This window comes from Elephas maximus, chromosome 1, assembly GCF_024166365.1.
Source record: "Elephas maximus indicus isolate mEleMax1 chromosome 1, mEleMax1 primary haplotype, whole genome shotgun sequence".
Taxonomy (NCBI): Eukaryota; Metazoa; Chordata; class Mammalia; order Proboscidea; family Elephantidae; genus Elephas; species Elephas maximus.
The window spans coordinates 186233749-186250608 of record NC_064819.1 but is presented as its reverse complement, the minus strand read 5'-3'; the positions used below and the strand labels follow the sequence as shown (position 1 = coordinate 186250608).

The following is a 16860-nucleotide window of genomic DNA, read 5'->3' as shown; positions in this document are numbered from 1 at the left end:
CCTTTTGGCTTTCTAACTCCAGGTCTTTGAACATATCATTATAATACCGTGTCTTCTCAAGACACTCTGAATTTTTCTATTCATCTCGTTTACTTCATCATTTCTTCTATCTGTCTTAGTTACTCTACGTTCAAGAGCATGTTTCTGAGTTTTTTTCTGACACCCATTTTGGTCTTTTCTTTGTTTTTTAAATGACCTTTTGCTTTCTTCATGTATGATGTCCTTCATGCCATCCCACAACTCTTCTGGTCTTTGGCCATTAGTGTCCAATGAGTCAAATATTTTCTTGAAATGGTCTCCAAATTCAGGTAGGATATTCTCAAGGTTGTATTTTGGCTCTTTGGACTTGTTTTAATTTTCTTCAGCTTCAACTTGAACTTGCATATGAGTAATTGATGGTCTGTTCCATAGTTGACCCCTGGCCTTATTCTGACTGATGATATTTAGCTTCTCTATTGTCTCTTTCCACAAATGTATTAGATTTGATTTCTGTGTTTTCCATCTGGTGATATTCATGTGTATAGCCATCATTTATGTTGTTGAAAAAGGTGTTTGCAGTGAAGAAGTTGTTGGTCTGGCAAAATTCTATCATTTGATCTCTATCACTAAGGCCATATTTTCCAACTACTGATCCTTCTTTTTTCCAACTTTTGCATTCCAACCACCAGTAATTATCAATGCATCTTGACTGCATATTTGATTAACTTCAAACTGCAGAATTTGGTAAAAATCTTCAATTTCCTCATTTTCGGTATGAGTGGTTGGTGCATCTGTCAGATTGGTGTACTGTGGTGGCTTGCATGTTGCTGTGATGCTGGAAACTTTGCCACCGGTATTTCAAATATCAGTAGGGTCACCCTTGGTGGACAGATTTCAGTAGAGCTTCCAAACTAAGACAGACTAGGAAGAAGCACCTTGTGGTCTACTTCTGAAAAAAACTGGCCAGTGAAAACCTTATGATAGTAGTGGACCAGTGTCTGATATAGTGCTGGAAGATGAGCCCCTCAAGTTGGAAGGCACTCAAAATATGACTGGGGAAGAGCTGCCTCCTCAAAGTACAGTTGACCTTAACAACATGAATGGAATAAAGCTTTTGGGTCCTTCATTTACCAATGCGGCACAACTCAAAATGGGAATAATCAGCTGCAAACTTTCATTAATAATTGGAAAGTAGAATGTAGGAAGTATGAATCTAGGAAAACAGGAAGTCATCTAAAATGAAATGGAGCACATAAAGATCAATATCCTATACATTAGTGAGCTGAAATGGACTCTTATTGGCCATTTTAAATCAGACAATCACATGGTCTACTACACCAGCAATTACAAATTGAAGAATGGTTTTGTATTCAGGGCCAAAAAAAAAAAAAAAAAATTCAAGATCTATCCTGAAGTACAACACTGTCAGTGATAGGATTAATATCCATATGCCTACAAGAAAGGCCAGGTAATATGAGTATTATTCAAATTTACTCACCAACCACTAATGCCAAAGATGAGGAAACTGAAGATTTTTACCAACTTCTGCAGTGAAAGAGGTTACTCACTGGGCTTGGTAGACAGATCATGCAGAAATTATTTCTTTCCAAATGTAGTTTATACTCTTGATGTTTAATATGTTAAGTGGTATTTTCTGTTAATTAACTTTCTTCGTAACTTTAGGATAATAGATTTACACCCAAATTTAATATTCCCAGGAGAGCTGTGAAAGGCATATATGGCCTATAGAAATATTCCACAAAATGAGTAACCTGGATAAGTTAGTCTAAGAAATATATATGCTTTTTTCTCATTTTTGAACAAATTCCACTTACCAGTCTCTCTTCTTACGGTATCTTTCTCATTCCCTATAACTTCTCAGAGATTTTTTTTTTCAGTGAATGCTTCTATTTTCAAAGACCTTTTAATACTCTGAAATATACCTTACTTATCAAATACATGCCTATTATTCTACTTACCATCATGACAACTTGGCAGCATATCAGATGATTATTAGTTCCTTTTAGAGGTGAGAAAACTGAGACACTGAGAGGTTAAGTAATTTACCAAAGTCTATCTGGTAAATTAATCTCAAAACGAAAGTTAGAGCCAAGCAATTATGTACATTTAGGGAGTTTCCTGCAAATAATTCACATGACCTCTAATTATAAAAGTTAAATAATTAAAAAAAAAAAAAAACTAATGGCATCGCCAGTACTTGGCTTACTTTATTTCAAAATTATGAGACTGTGAAAACAGATAAGAAGACAAAAGGTCCCACTCTGAGTCATAGCTGCACAAATTATCATTTCATACATTCTCTTTTTTAAATAACTCAATTTGATTTTTTAATAGCATTTCTCTTCCTGGTAGTATCCACTTCACAAAATGAGAGTTTATAAAAAGCATGCCAAAAATCTCAGACAATTCTCTGACCTTGCACGCTGATGTGTTTTGTTTGATTACAGAACTGGTAACACCCATTTGGCTGTGTTTATGACTGGTGTATTTAGGTTAGGCTTAGGTTACACATAAGTAATTAATTTAAATTGTCAACTAACCTACTATGCACCTTGGCAATAAAAATACATAATATTTGCTGTCTAAGTATAGATTATAATGAATTTCTGTGATGCTCACATGGCTTTTAAGTGTATTTCTATTTTTGGAAGGGCAAAAACAGGTTTGTATTAGATGTGAGATTACTGGAAAACAGTAAACAGCAGGAAGTTGAATATATCAGTGTTGTAACTATTTGTAGTTCATATACTTTTTTCTTAAACTTTTTTTTAAAACAGTTTTAGAATTACAGGAAAATCGCAAAGACAGTTTAAAAAAATTGCAAAGATGGCTTCCATATACCATGCACCCAGTTTCCCCTATTATTAACACCTTATATCCGTATGGTGTATTTGTTATAATGACTGTACCAATTATTATTAACTAAACTCTCTATTTTATTAAGAGTCCTGGTGGTCCAGTGGTAAGCACTCGGCTGCGTACTGAATTGTCAGCAGTTTGATGTGGCAGTCTGCTTCTGTAAAGATTTACAGCCTTGGATACCCTATGGGGGCAGGTCTACTCTGTCCTATAGGGTCTCTGTGAGTCAGAATCGACTCAGTAGCAGTGGGTTTGGTTTTCGTTTTTGGTACTTTATTAAGCTCTCCTTAATTCTTACCTAATGTCCTTTTTCCTATCCTGGCATCCTGTCTAGGATACAACATTACGGTCAGTCATCATAGCTTGTTAGGCTCTTTTTTTTTCCCCCAGACTTCCTTTGTTTTTGGTATCTTGAGAGTTTTGAGGAGTACTAGTGAGGTGTTTTATAGAATGTCCCTCTACCGGGATTTGTATTGTTTTTGTCATGATTAGACTGGAGTTATTTAATCACATATCCAGAGTACATACTATCAACATGTCTTATCGAGGTTGTGGTGAGTTTTCACACAGTTAAGATCCCATTCTTGGGACCTGTGTAGGTATACCTTCTGATTCATACTATTTGGAATCCACTTCCCAGTTTTTCAGATTATTTACTTGTCAAGTTATTACAGATCTACCCTTATGTGTCAGGCACTATACTGGGCCCTCAGACATCATCCTTGCCCTCCAATCAGTTATGTTCCCATTCGAAAGATTCCACAACCCGTAAGCCAATATTCTCCTCCTTTCCTCTACTATAATATTTTGAATATTTGCAAATTTAAAACTAAACATCCTCATTTTAAAAAACATATGCAGTGCAACTGATTACTTTTGTGTGGCCTTTCTAGCCATGGTCTTATAACTCCCACCCATATGACTGGGCAGAACTATGTGATATGGTAATTGTGGCCCAGCAAGGGGATTGGTTAGTTTTGCCTTAAAATTCCAGAGCAAAGAGAAGAGCCCACCACCACCAAGGAAGGAGAGACCTACAGCACAGACATAGGAGATGGCACGGTAGACCTCCCAGCCTACCACCACCATCTTCCCTCTTACATCAGTTAAGGTCTCTCTGGCTACAAGTTACAAAGATTTCTAGGCCAAATTGGCCTTGAAAATCATAAAATTTATAAAGTCATATATCAGAAAGTCCTGGGCTATTCAGTAAGTAGGCTTCAGGTGGTTGATGCAGCTACTCACATGTGTCATCAGGGACCCAGCTTCTTCAGGAGCTCCATTCTACCATCATCAGTTCCTAGCTTCGGGCTCAGCCTGGTAACAAGATGGGTATAGCAGTTCCATGCATTACATACATATACGGCAATGACCAGAGGCAGGAGGAGGGCTGTCTCAACTCAGGGAATCTTACCCAGATGCTCTCACCAGTCCTCTTCTCATTCCACATGGTAAAGACCAGGTCCCTAGCCTAGCCTACCTGCTCACAAACCAATTCCTGGCAGGAGAATTAAAAAACTAAACCAACCAAACGAACAAAAAACAGTTGATTCCAACTCATGGCAACCCCATGTGTGTCAGAGTAGAACACTGATCCATAGGGTTTTCCAGTGGCTGATTTTTCGGAAATAGTCAGGCCTTGCTGGTTGGGTGGACTTAAACCACCAATCTTTTGGTTAGCAACCGAATGCTTTAACCATTTGCACCACCCAGGGGAATAGGAATACCATAATTGACTCACACCAATTCACACTGACCCATGAGCTGCGTATTACTCTGGAATCACATGCAGGAAAGACAGGTATTTGAACAAAACTGGGGTCCTGTTAAGAGGGAATAATGGGGAACTGGATCTTATGTAGGAAGACAGCAATGCCTGCTACATTCTCTTTCCAATATTTCCTGGCAGGTCTGTTGATTTTAAACTGCCTTTAAAGCTCATGTTGATCTTCTCTGAATTTGATATTCACTTCCTTTTCTTATTGGTATTTTCCAAGTCGAGATTTTCTCCAGAGTAATAACTCTGTTTATCTGACACACACTGAAGCTCTTTTTTGCTATAATTCTTCCTTTTACTTTGTAAGTTCAATTCCAAATACAGATTACTTTAGGACAGGCCTCGTTTCTCAAGTCTTTTGGTCTTTATGACAATTTCACGGGTATTTCTTCCCAATGACCTCAGATTAAAAAAAAAAAAAAAGACAAACATTGCTTCTTATCCTAAGGAACCAGCTCCCTCTAACTTCTCACAGATGAGATCCAACCCATCTGTGTTCTGTGTTTTATGAAATACACTATCATGGTCAATATTGAGTGTAAAGATGTATTAAGCATTTCCAATCTAAGGTGATAGTGGTGTTTTCAGTAATCCAGCTGTACAACGGAGAAATCCTTTAGGTTATATACTTCCAGAGGCCAGTCTATGTGTGTATTGTTTATACACCTTCTCAACATTGCCTCAGGGACAATCAGTGTACGCAAGGCACAACCATCTTAAGAACATAGAGATGGCATTGTCACCTACTAAATCCAGCTCTCCCCCTCAACAATTGTCATTCCAGCAATTCTCTCCCCTATTTGTTAATAACACTAGCGGGGAATTAAGAGTTCTACTACCCTTGGACTACAGCAAATCCTAAGTGGCTGGTACCTTACATTTATAATCAAATTCACTCTTCACCGAAAATTAAAGTATCAGTCTTCTGATGTCGCAAAGAAAACTATCTGCTCCTTCCCGTGCCCTGCTCTAACTCCCATTCTATGAGAGAATATTGTTCAGTTTCTTCCTAGTCTTCCTCTATCTATAATGGATTTATACCCTTAATTCTTTAAAATTATTTTTTGCTTCTATGGTGGTTCCTTGTCTTCTATTACGTATCCTCTGTGTACTAGCTAAAGATATGAGTACAAGACAGTCACATAAGAATGTTAACAAGATTTGTATTTAATATTTTGGTGTGATTAGCATATTACACCCCATGCCCACACTCAAAATATTTGTGTTATTATAGAAAGCAAATAGAGTATGGTGGGGAAAACACCAAGTTTAGAATTAAAAGAACCAAATTTGAGCATCAACAACTTACTTTATGACATTATAGGCGGTATTTAACTTACCTGGGTCTCAGCTCTTTATAGTAAATTAAGGCTAATAATGCTCTTCTCAAAGACTGTTTCGAGATTGAGATAATTGATACGAAAGTGCACTGTGAGAAACAGGAGACATTATTGGGTATTAGTATTATCATCACCTGGCTCCTTGGAAACACTATGGGGCAGTTCTACTCTGTCCTACAGGGTTGCTATGAGTCGGAATTGACTCGAAGGCACTGGATTTTTGTTTTTTAGTATTATCATAAAGCTTACATGACATAATAAGGCTATAGAAAGGTGTGTTTAATGTTTTAACAAAACTAAAGCAATTGGCCAGTACAAAAAGGAAAAAAAGCTAAATTAGCAGATGACTTTATTCAGATAAAAACATGCAGCTGTCTGATGTCTGTGCCCTGCTCATATCCCCCTTAGTCTGCCCTAGAGGTCAGCTGTGGTTTGGGTAGTCAATTTGCTAACCACTGCGGCTTCTTCCCTAAGCATCTGTGTCTTTCTGCCTGAGGGCTCCCGGGGAGTTAACCTCCCCCCGCAATCCTGGAATAAGCCTCAATCAATACTGGGCAGATATTGATGAGTAAATATGCCCCTATCCTTGTCCCTTGGGGGACATTTTATAGTCTCTCAGAAGATGCACAGTGGTACTGAACCCCAGTTGCTTGTGGTGGCAACCTGCACAATAACAACACACCCTTTTTTGCCTTAAAAAGAAAAACCTATTGCCGTGGAGTCAATTCCAACTTACAGCAACCATAAAAGACAGGGTAGAACTGCCCCACAGGGTTTTCAAGGAGCAGCTAGTGTACTTGAACTGCCGACCTTTTGGTTAGCCGCTATCTCTTAACCACTGAGCTACCAGGGCTCCTTTCCTGCCTACTCTCCCTCTATTCCCCATTTCATTTCAATTCTCCCTTACTATGTTTCTGGTATCACCACCCAAATAAACTTCTATACCCAAATTTTTGTCTCAGGGTCTGCTTTTGGGTAAAATCCAAACTAAGACTTCTGAGGTTTTTCATCTTTTCATAATCAGTTGTGTTGATATGTAAGACTAGCTTTACAGGTTTCCATTTGGGATAGTTTACATTTTACTTCAGTCTTTGCTTTTAACTGTTCTTTTTATAAAGGGAGCAGGAGAAATTAGAGAGTAGGACAGGAAGAAGGAACAGGAAAAGAGGTGGAGAATTGAAAGCTCAGCTCCTTTACCTAAGTGAATAAACATTTTTAAAAAAGAAAGTAGCACTTTTTAAGTTGTGAATAAAACCAGTCATGAGGCAGAGGTGAAAGAGAACAGCTTCAACCACTAGATGGAAATGATGGAAGACAATGTCATCATTGTTCCGACCCCAATATTCTTTTAGATGTCATTTTTCTAAATCTGGACTTTTCTCAGTGTTGCCTTTTCTGACCCCTACCCTTTACACTCCCTGAATTCCTCCTTCTTAGCCCCATTTCTAATCCTCCAGGGAAACATAATAACAACTTTCAAGTGGGAAAAGAGAGCGAGCCTCAAGCAGAACTGCGCTGCTTTGCCTCTAAGTTCTGAACCTGGATGCACTGCCTGGAGACCAAGGCCATTTTTACCAATTCCAGGGACCAACCTGGGCCTGAGAGGAGCGTGTGTGTGTGTTTGGGGGTGGGAGAACACAGAGGTGTATTCAAGCAAATGATAGGAATACTATTTGGCTTATCCTTCTCTGGAAGGATGGAAAACAGACCGGAAGTTTGGAAAATACAAAGATTTTATTTCTCAGCTGGATATTTTAATATCCAAACCCTGGAGGTGTAGTGGATTTGGCAGTTCGAATCTGCCAGGCGCTCCTTGGAAACTCTATGGGGCAGTTCTATTCTGTCCGACAGGGTCGCTATGAGTTGGAATCGACTCGATGGCACTGGGTTTTTTTGTTTGTTTGTTTGTTAAAGAGCCGTCCCAGAGAGTACTGTGAAAGGTAAAGCAAAATTCTATCTCCTGAACACCATATTGGAGCCAGAACCAAAAGACTGGACAACTGACAGTTTGCTTATAGCTCCTCTTCTAATAACTTAACACAGGTGCAAAAAAAATCTAAGATGAAATGACACAACTCCAATTGATAGGATCTTTCCTGATTTCAGCACTAGCTCTGTAAACATGCATGAATTGTTTCTTAGTGCCTTTGAAGAGACAAATATTATCCTGGTAAGAATGGATCAACCCTGGTGGTGTAGTGGTTAAGTGCTATGGCTGCTAACCAAAGGGTTGGCAGTTTGAATCTGCCAGGCGCTCCCTGGAAACTCTATGGGGGCAGTTCTACTCTGTCCTATAGGGTCTCTATGAGTCGCAATTGACTCAATGGCACTGGGTTTGTTGTTTTGTTGTTTTGCAGAATGGATCCAACCCAAACCAACTGCCATCAAGTCGATTCCAACTCAAAGTGACCCAACAGGACAGAGTACAACTGCCCATAGGATTTCCAGGGCTGTAAATCTTTACAGAAACAGACTGCCTTATCTTTCTCTCACGGAGCGGCTGTTGAGTTCAAACCACTGATCTTTCCTTTTGGTTAGCAGTTAAGCACTTAACCACTGTGCCACCAGGGCTCCTGGTAAGAATGGATAGGGCTTATAAATTAGGACACTTAACAAGGAAGACATGGGGAGATTTAATTCAAGGAGCTGAGGAGACCTTTTACTTGTGTATGGAACTGGCTCTGACGATGTAGCAGATGCTAGTTGCACCCTGTGCTGCGTCCCCTCAGCCCATCTTTGATTTTCTGCAGCTGTAGTGGACTTCCCATGCATGCTGACAGACTCACACCTCAAGTGCCCTCTCATCTCTCTGACTTTCCTTCCCAGGTCTTTCTCTGAAGCAGCAGGAGCTTATATAGCCTGTGTGCAAGGCAGGCCCAAAGTATAGGGAAGAAATGCCCCCAGGGAAACTCCCAGGGGATAAATGCTTCAGCATCCTATTCTTTGGAGGAACAATTCTGAGGTGCATTCTACCTGGCTTCTCAGAGGATCCTCAGAAGAACTGAGTCCCAGTTGCCCACAGTGGTAGTCAGACTTCTCTTCTCTTCTCTCTGTAAGTTCACTCCATCCCTCCTACCTTCTGGAGTCATTTTGCAAATAAGTTACCAAAGCCCAAGTCCTTACCTCAGGCTCTGCTGTTGGGGGAACCCAAACTAAGACAATAAATTCCAGATGCAGCCACAGAGAGCAGACCCTCAGGATGGTATTCTGGAAGTGGTTTATTCAGCAGTCAGGTGGAAACCAAAATTCCACTGCTGCTAGTAATTGTGGTGTCGATAACCTCTGGCATAGATACTAAGACCCTCAATTTTGGTGGACAGGGTGTGGTGGAAGGGGAAACTTTGCTTACACAATACGTCTAACGGTGGAATGAAAAAGGGCAATGGTAATTATAAGAGTAATGAAATTGGCTTGCTTTTGTTAACTGCCTTAAAAGTCTTGAAGAAATCTTTAACAAAAAACAAAGACAAGTTTAGTTCAGCCAGCTATCACCTGAAAGTATTCTGCGAAAGTCAGAAGTCCTCTATTGCAGCAAATAAAGAGACCCTGTAGCAAAAAGACAGACTGTGCTAAAAATCAGGCTTAGAATTTAATCATAGTGGTGGCAGAATGGTAAAGGAAACTGAACATGCAGATCTCCTATGTTAAAGATCTTTTATGCTAAAGTCACAGCTTTGATAGGGAAAGAGTGGGACTCTAAGACTTGGAATGAAGACATCTGTGGGAAATGTATGAGGACCTGGAACCCTGGATGCTCTTGAATTATTTAGGCTAAAGAAGTGAGTCTCCTTCCCCTTGCTAGAGAACAACAGTCTTCTCTTGCTCAGAGAGGATGAAAACATGTCTTGCCAAGATAATGTTTGTCCTCTTTGGGATCCCCTTCACTAACTTCTCTAATTGCTTCCAGAATGATAATGAGAGTTGGATCTTAGCATATTCTAACTGGGGAGGTACAGTTTCTTCTATGGTAAGAAATAAATTACTGGAAGAATTATAGAATCTGGCTAATACTGACAGAAACAAGTGAAAGATCTATGGGAATAGATTTGATGCTGTGAAATTGAAAAGCATGAATGGAATATAAGGCTGAAGAGGAAATAGTTTATGGCTAGGGAACACTTTCCATGTTCGGCGTTGAACAACCTGTCCAGATCTCAGAAGATTCACAGGGTCTGATACATGCTGTGACATAGATGAACCTGGGAAATATTACGCTAAGTGAAATGCGTCAGACACAAAAGGACAAATATTGTATGATCCCACTTATATAAAATATATAGAGCAGGTAGATACATACAGGCAAAAAGTTCATTAGAAGTTATAAGAGGATGAGGGTATTTCCTAAGAGGTACTGAGTTTCTACTTGGGGTGATGAGAATTTTGGGGGAGGGAATGTATAGTGGTGATGGTTGTACAATATGGTGAATGTAATTAATGTCACTGAATTGTACACTTTAAAATGGTTACAATAGCAAAATTTTTGTTATATATATTTTATTATAATAAAAAAATTTAAAAATTCCTTGGGATTCCTCATCTTCCATGACTGGTGATAGCACTGAATGAAAAATTACAGCAACCTCAGCCTGATAAGGGCAAGTCAACCAAGGGCTTAGACTCCTCAAGAATGAAGATCTGGGTCTTCCACCAAGCAATCAACTAAATTTCTCACCAAGGGTGGGGGAAATCTAGAAGATCTGGGTGATTGCACCAAGCAATCAACTGAATTTCTTACCAAGGGTGGGGCAAAGGGACCTGATGAATATCAATTATGACCTATGGAAAAGCTGCAGCAAGAGTCAACTTTTCTTGAATCCTTTTTAGAATTAGCAGCTGGACTTTATACACAGCACAAGTGGATCTGAAAGGTACAAGAGATAGACTGTAGCAAATAGTTTCAGTATCCCGTGAAGCTTCCTCTGATTTCAGCTACAATGGTGTTGGACAGCTCCTGTGCTCATGACAAGAGCCTGCTGCATTTCTTTGCCTTCCTGACTCACAGCTTTCTCCAGAGCCACAAAAGTCCACCAAGCTGACACTGAATGTCCAGGCATACAGGGGAGCTGATTTCCCTGAAAGCAACTCTTAGAGAAGGTAACCAAAACAAAATCTGTTGCTGTCAAGTCGATTCTGACTCATAGCGACCCTATGGGGATTTCCCCCTACAGAGCTATGAGTCAGAATCAACTCCAGTAGAATTTTTTTTTGAAAATTCACTGGGATTTCTTGTCTTCCATAACTGGTGATAGCACTGAGTGAAAAATTATTGCAACCTCGGCCTGATAAGGGCACGTCAACCAAGGGCTTCCACTCCTCAAGGCTGAAGATCTGGGTCTTCCACTAAGCAATCAACTGAATGATGTATTTCCAAGCAGTGGCTGGTGGATTTGAACTGCTGAACTTCTGATCAGCAAACAAGCTCTTTAACCACTGCTCCACCACGGTTCTAGCTTAGTGAAGGTAGTCAGTGGATAAATGCTTCAGCCTTCTGTCCTGGGGTGGGATAATTCTCAGATGCTTTCTACACAGTTCCTCAGAGGGTCCCTAGTGGGACTGAGTCCCAGTTGACCAAAATAGTAGCCAGCTCAATAATGTCTCCTTTGACTGCTTTTCCTACTTCTATTTCCCAAGATCACCTACCAAGTAAACTACCCAACTCAGTCTTTGCTTTGAAGGAATCCAAACAAAGTCAATAGATAAGCCAACTGGCTGCTGGTTGATAGAGATGTTTACAGAAAGGGTTGACTTTGTTAACACAGGAAAAGCTAATGATAATTGTGACGGAGAAGGGGAAGTTAACTAAAAATTGGAAACATTACTTATCTTGCATCAAGCATTGTAGAAGATATTCAATATGATTTTCAATTGATTTATGTGACAGAACTGAGTTTCTTCTGAAGTCATGGAAAATGCTTAATGCAAAATATTTCCTGAGTTTGTGTGAAGACTTACACAAAATTAGTGTGTTTATTGATTCCACTGGAATCCAGGTGCTCGTTCTGTGACTCTCTTACGTTATTAAGCCTTTTGCATGGCCTCAGATTAACTTTCATTCAAGTATTGAATGTTTCTAACAGGCATAACAGGTAGAACACGATAGGCATTTCTCAAGCTTAAAGAACTGAAGAAAAAATTCAAGATCGAGTCGCAATGTTGAAGAATTCCACAGGGAAAATACTGAATGACACAGGAAGCATCAAAATAAGATGGAAGGAATACACAGAGTCACTGTACCAAAAAGAACTGGTCAATGTTCAACCATCTCAAGAGATGATCAAGAGCCAACGGTACTGAAGGAAGAAGTCCAAGCTGCACTGAAAGTATTGGTGAAAAATAGTGCTCCAGGAATTGATGGAATACCAATTGAGATGTTTCAACAAACGGATGCAGTGTTGGTGGTGCTCACCTGTCTATGCCAAGAAATTTGGAGGACAGCTGCCTAGCCAACTGACTGGGAGAGATCTGTATTTGTGCCCGTTTCAAAGAAAGGTGATCTAACAGAATGTAAAAACTGTCGAATAATATCATTAATATAAAAGACAAGTAAAATTATGCTGAAATCATTCAAAAGCAGTTGCAGCAGTGCATCAACAGGGAACTGCCAGAAATTCAAGCCAGATTCAGAAGAGGATGTGGAACCAGGGATATCATTACTGATGTGAGATGGATCATGGCTGAAAGCAGGGAATTCCAGAAAGATGTTTACATGTGTTTTATTGACTATGCTAAGGCATTTGACTGTTTGGATCAAAACAAATTACGGATAACATTGCAAAGAATAGGAATCCTAGAACATATAATTGTGGTCATGTGGAACCTGTACATAGACCAAGAGGCAGTCTTTTGAACAGAGCAAGGGGATACTGTGTGGTTTAAAGTCAGGAAAGGTGTGTGTCAAGGTTGTATCCTTTCACCATACTTATTTAATCTGTATGCTGAGCAGATAATCCATGAGGCTGGACTGTATGAAGAAGAACAGGGCATCAGGATTGGAAGAAGACTCATTAACAACCTACAATATATAGATGACACAACCTTGCTTGCTGAAAGTGAAGAGGACTTAAAGCACTTACTGATGAAGATCAAAGACTACAGCCTTCTGTATGGACTGCACCGAAACATTAAAAAAAAAAAAAACTCACAAATGGACCAATAAGCAACATCATGAAAAATGTAGAAAAGATTGAAGTTGTCAAGGACCTCATTTTACTTGGATCCACAATCAACACCCATGGAAGCAGCAGTCAGAAATCAAGTGACGTATTGCATTGGGGAAATGTGGTGCAAAACACCTCTTTAAAGTGTTAAAAAGCAAAGGTGTCACCATGAGGACTAAGGTGCACCTGACCCAAGCGATGGTGTTTTCAATCACCTCATATGTATATGTATATGAAAACCTGGACAATGAATAAAGAGTCCAAAGAAGAACTGATGTCTTTGAATTAGGGTGTTGGCAAAGAATACTGAATATACCATGGACTACCAGAAGAACAAACAAATCTGTCTTCGAAGAAGTACAGCCAGAATGCCCCTTGGAAGCAAGGACAGCAAGACTTCATTTGATGTACTTTGGACATGTTATCAGGAGGGACCAGTCCCTGGAGGATGTCATGTTTAGTGAAGTAGAGGGCCATCAAAAAGAGGAAGACTGCCAATGAGATGGACTGACACAGTGGCTGCAATGATGGGCTCAAGCATAACAAGTATTAGGAGGATGGCACAGGATCAGACAGTGTTTTGTTCTACTGTACATAGGGTTACTATGAGTCAGAACCAACTCGATGGCACCTGACAACAACAAGAGGCATAACATCAGGATGCAGAGAAGAGAGCTGGAAAGTACCTCGAAGGTCACCTCATTAATTCCATCTGTCAAGACGTTTTGTAGATATTTAATGCTATCCTCAATGGTCTGTCTGATTTGATCTCTATGACTCTTCTGGCCCAAATGAGAAGAAGGGGAAAAGAATAAAGGAGAAAGAAGAACATTTCCTGACCGCTTCCTTCTTTCAAACCTCATATCCAGAGTGTCTTCTATATCTAACCATGACCTTCGGTAGAAAATGACTGTTAAACCTTCATGAGGGATTTGAGTGCCTGCGTGACAGCATTCCAAATATAAATATGGAATCATAATTAAAATATCAAAATATGAAAGTACTAGTATAGGGAATTTTTAGTCAAATAATATCTGAATAGAGTCTCCTACAAATGGCTTTAAACTATTGTTTGGTAAACCAGAAAGAAAAGGGGTTTAAAATATCCAGGTTATAATTTTAGCTCTATTACTAAGTGGTTTTAAATTTGGGGCAATTAACTCAACCTCTCTGATCTTCAATATGTCCAAAATGAGAGGTCTGAACTTGGAATTCTGTTCTCTAATAGTCAATAATTCTTTTTTACTTTTAACTCATTCCTCTACCTGCTCTCAGTGACTGTTCCCCTGCATGATCTTCTACTTCTGCTGTCCCAAAACTCTGCCTTACTGTGAGCCCACTGCTCAGATATAGTCATCTTAGGTCCAATGCCTCAATCTAAGTTCTAGGATGCCACAGATGCCAGCCTACTTTTCATATATTGATCGTTTCTGATCTCCTGTCATATTCAAATTTGATTACTGTATTTCTTCACCTATTCAACTGCAACTGGACTTCTGAGCTTAGATGTTCCACTGGTATTGCAAATGTAACAAGTTCTAACTGAATTTATCATCTTCCCCCAACCTGTCCTTCTCCTATCATCCCTTTCTCAGGTGGAGTCCTTGGCTGCTCTGGCCTCCTCAGCCACAATGTTTTACTTTCTGGAGGTCTCATATCCATTCACGTCTTCCTATTCTCACAGCCATATTTTAGTTCAGCAGTGCATTCTCTTTCACCTGAATAAGTACAATAGCCTCCTAACTTGTCTCCTTGTCTATAAAGTTGTCTATAAAGTTTCTACACCTTCACCAGAATTGTGTCTCTAAAATGCAAATCTGATTATTTCATTAACCTGCGTAAAGCCTTTCAGTGGCTCATCATCGCCCTAGAAATAAACTAGCTCCCTTATTAAGTACCCCTCTCCACCCCCACAAGTGGTCTTGATACTCACTCTACCTCGTATTTTGACAACCCACTCCAGCTCTTTACTTCAGCTATATTATACCACTTACAGTACGCTAAACTGGTCATGCTCTCTCTCATCTCCAGGCTTTGTCTTTGCTATCCTCAAAGCAAGGACATCTTCCATAGCCCCTTTTATCAGAAAAAAACATCCTTTAAGAGTCAATTCAGGCATTTACTCTGTGTGTGTGTGTGTGTGTGTGAAGCCTTCTCTAGCACTGCAAAGCTAGGATAAGTGCCCCTCTTTGTGAGTTCCTTTAACACTTGCCACACTGCACTGCATCTTATTCTTTACTTGCCTGTCTCCTGCACTAGACTGCTAACTCTTGAGGACAGAGACTGATTCTTAGTCATAACTGCTGCCACAGCACCTACCACAATGCCTGGCACATAGTATACATTCAATAAATATTTCTGCATAAACAATTTCATGAGAGGAATAGGTACTAAATAAAGATTTCTTGCCTAACTAAAACCAACCATTGCTGTTGAATCAATTCCGATTCAGCAACCCTACTAGGTCAGAGTAGAACTGCCCCATAGGGTTTCCAAGGAGCAGCTAATGGATCTGAACTGCCGACCCTTTTGGTTAGCAGCCAAACACTTAACCACTGTGCCACCAGTTGCCAACTAGCTTCTCTTTTTTCCTGTCCTATCGCATGCTTCCTCTACTGGATTTTTTTTTAAAAGAAAGATCCTGGGTGATGGGATTATGGGTGTACTATATTATTCTTTATGTTGTTTGTCATTAAATAGAATTCTATATCAGATGACCTATTAAATTCATGGAATGACACTAGGTGTCTTTTGAGCATTGTATTTAGGAAAAGATTCCTCTTGGGCTATGCCATGTAGTGATAGCAGGAACCCAAGTGATGGGGTTCATAGTGAACCACTCAGTGGCCCAGTTTTGCAACCTCTAACTTCCAAGTTAGAGCCAGAAGGGACTGATAACATTCTCTTTACAGAGGCACTTAAGGGGTGAACAGGTTCAGTGACTCAGCTCCGGCTACACATCAGTCTCCTTATTTCCAGTGCAATACTCTTTCCACTATGTCATAGTGACAAAAACAAAAACACCTTCTTTGCCCCAGCAAGACTTGGCTATAAAAGCCTCCTGCACCATAGTAAGCCTTTTTAGTGTACATTTCTATTTAGGATGTAAAGGACATGAGAGTTCTAAAAGGATTATGAATCTTCCATGCCTAAAATTTGATGAAATTACACTAGTTCCCAATTCTCTTTAATTTCATTTAATCATTCGTGCTTAAGAAGGAAGCAAAATTTGCATAATATTTGTCTCTGGCCATCTGCTCCATTCAGAACCTTGGAACAAGACTACTTTTTTTCTGGAAAGTCTGTGAGAGTGGGGCTGAGTATCCAGCATTTGGGAAAAGATGTAGCCAATTTTAGTCTTCCTTTCTGGAATTCCAACCTTTCAGAATCCTATTCAATGTTTACCTTGCTGATTTAGATTCTGTCACATTCAAACATTTTATTATGTTAATTTGGCCCTCAATGGATTTAATATTCTTGGATTCACATGATGGTTACTTGCATTCTAATGAGACCACATATTATAAAATGGGGAAATTCTGTTCTGAAAAACTGTTAAGTTTGTGTTAGGACTGTCCTCAAACGACTCTTTATTTCAAGACAGGACACAAGTTTTAAAAATATCATTCGACCTGCAGGAGTAGTGATGTTAGGAGAAAGTCAGGAGGAAATAACATATTTAGGAAGATGAAAATACACAAATAATGACAAATTTTGGCCAGCTCCA

At 39.6% G+C, this 16860-nt stretch overlaps 1 long non-coding RNA gene across 1 annotated transcript in view; it reads right to left on the bottom strand.

Moving 5' to 3' along the window:
- LOC126085030 (uncharacterized) overlaps positions 1 to 16860 on the bottom strand; it is a 40335-nt gene that overhangs the window by 23044 nt on the left and 431 nt on the right. The window contains exons 2-3 of the long non-coding RNA XR_007519157.1: positions 5977 to 6065; positions 4105 to 4176 (exon numbers count right to left, since the gene is read on the bottom strand). This is a non-coding gene — a long non-coding RNA (uncharacterized LOC126085030). The remainder of the gene's footprint in view (positions 1 to 4104; positions 4177 to 5976; positions 6066 to 16860) is intronic.